Below are 2,398 nucleotides of genomic sequence, written 5' to 3'. Positions count from 1 at the left end.
AATAACTGGAGGCGGCGCTCTTTTGCCTGCTGTCCACAGAGACACGAATGGCCGTCGGCCGCTCATGGCTGATGCTGCACATGTTCTAAGAGGCACTCCATCCCACGAAGAGGAAACGAAACCGGGTCGGATATCTTTTAAGTAAGCCCCGCCGGAATTTCGTCTATCACCTCGAAAAGAGTGCTTGGCATGCATTGCAGTGGAACCTAAATTGATGAGTGCGCCTGGGCCCGCAGTCTACCATGTAGTGGTGCAGGCAGAGAGATGAGAATGCCTGGGTGACGCCGTGCTCTTCCTCCCGCGCTCCTCCACCCTCTCCCACGGTCAGACGCGGTGTGGGCGTTCTCTTTGAGAGTTCGCCACGAGTCCACGTCTATCTCATGACTGGGAGGGAGGCAGGGGGAGTTCTCTCTAAACGCGTTAAAGACGGTGTTGCGCCTCATAACGGCGCTCGCCGGGATAGAGCACTAGTTCTGCAGCCGGAAAGGCCGCTCACGCCAATTAATACTGCGACTCTCGCTCTCTTTCTCCGGATAAACAAGTGCCACTGCTGTGGCATGCGGGAACGGGGAAAGAGGTCAAAGTTTAAGCGTTAAAGGTGCGGCCGAGTAAGGGCGGAACACGAGCGTATATGCATTAAAACTGTGTGTGTATATGACTCTGCGAGAGATGTTCTGCTGGAACACTTTTCCTATTGGCTATTTACCACTCGTTGAGAAGGAACGGAGTCAGGGGTGGGAGTGCCGGCGCCATGGCCGCTGGTACCCCCGCGACAAGCCCCTCAAACCTTCCTGCCTGGTAATGTCGGTGGTGAAGAAAGTCGGTGGCAGAGCGTCTTCCGCTTCGTGGTTGGGGAACTTGTTCCCCCTAAGGATGATGAGACCACGATCGACCTCGTAGTAGGAGAGAGCTACCCGCCAAATTTAAGCATATTAATAAGCGGAGGAAAAGATACCAACAGGGATTCCCTTAGTAAGGGCGACTGAACCGGGAAAAGCCCAGCGCATAACCTCGATGTCTTCGGGCACGAGGGGTGTTGCGTTTCAGAGGGTCCAGCACGCCGTCCCATACCGTCTAAGTCAAGCTTGAAAGCGGCCACTGCCCATGGAGGGTGACAGGCCCGTATGGCGGCGCCCGTGAGGGTACAGATGGGACGGTCGGAAAGGGCCTCTCTGTAGAGTCGGGTTGCTTGAAAGTGCAGCCCAAAGCAGGTGGTAAACTCCATCTAAGGCTAAATATGACCACGAGACCGATAGCGAACAAGTACCGTGAGGGAAAGTTGAAAGAACTTTGAAGAGAGAGTTCAAGAGTACGTGAAACCGTTAAGAGCCAAACGGGTGGAAACTCGAAGGTCGAACTGAGGGGATTCAGCTCGTCGGCTGTCGGCTGGGTGGGGTGTTGTAATTGAGCCGCACTCCAAAATGCTTGCCGCCACCACCACGCTGGCGTCGGCGGCTTATTTCACCGTAGTAGGTCGCCACCCGCCGGGACGCCGAAGGTCCGGCCGGACTGGTATTCTCGCCGCCGACTCTCTCAGCTCGTCTGGGAGACCGCGCGCGGGAACCACCGCAAGTCCTGGCTGCCCTGGCGACGGTCGTCGAAGAGCTTACGCCGCTTCGGGCGCGCGGTTTCTCAGCGTGTGCAAAAGCGTCGGTGATCCACCCGACCCGCCTTGAAACACGGACCAAGCGAGTCTAACATGTGTGTTAACGGGTCGATTAAGATCCAAAAAGGACGGCGCCCGCAGTTGTAACAGGCTCCGGTGCGGTTTGGGTCGATCCTCGACTGGTTGCCTGCGGTTTCGCCTGACGCCGCGATGTTGGTGAGATACTTCGTCTCTGGACGCTGGTGTGGTGGAGGCCAGTGGCGATGGTCGAAGTTTAATTTCCCCTCATGGAGGGGGGCGAGGCCCGACTCCTGCTAAGACGCCAGTTGTCCGTCTCGCAGCGGCTGCCGTAACGGGCGGAGGCGCACCGGGGCAGGCTCGCGGGCAGTCGGCAAGTACCATGAGCATATATGTTGGGACCCGAAAGATGGTGAACTATGCCTGGCCAGGATGAAGCCAGAGGAAACTCTGGTGGAGGTCCGTAGCGATTCTGACGTGCAAATCGATCGCCGGAGCTGGGTATAGGGGCGAAAGACTAATCGAATCATCTAGTAGCTGGTTCCCTCCGAAGTTTCCCTCAGGATAGCTGGAACTCGCAGGGTGAATTTCATCCGGTAAAGCGAATGATTAGAGGTCTTGGGGACGAAACGTCCTCAACCTATTCTCAAACTTTAAATGGGTGAGATGCCGAGCTTGCTTGTAGGGATGAAGCTCCGGCGACTAATCTGAGTATCTAGTGGGCCACTTTTGGTAAGCAGAACTGGCGCTGTGGGATGAACCAAACGTCGAGTT

General features: G+C 56.4%; 1 non-coding gene across 1 annotated transcript in view; it reads left to right on the top strand.

Annotated features, from left to right (window-relative positions):
• Positions 1-889: 889 nt before the first annotated feature.
• The window catches only part of LOC121855328, a 4,298-nt gene continuing 2,789 nt past the window's right edge, over positions 890-2,398 (top strand). The window contains exon 1 of the ribosomal RNA XR_006086773.1: positions 890-2,398. This exon is cut by the window's right edge and continues 2,789 nt beyond it. This is a non-coding gene — a ribosomal RNA (large subunit ribosomal RNA).

Source organism: Homarus americanus, unplaced genomic scaffold (assembly GCF_018991925.1).
Source record: "Homarus americanus isolate GMGI-L3 unplaced genomic scaffold, GMGI_Hamer_2.0 scaffold19758, whole genome shotgun sequence".
Lineage (NCBI taxonomy): Eukaryota > Metazoa > Arthropoda > Malacostraca > Decapoda > Nephropidae > Homarus > Homarus americanus.
The sequence above is the reverse complement of the archived record's forward strand: the minus strand, read 5'-3'. Positions and strand labels throughout refer to the sequence as shown.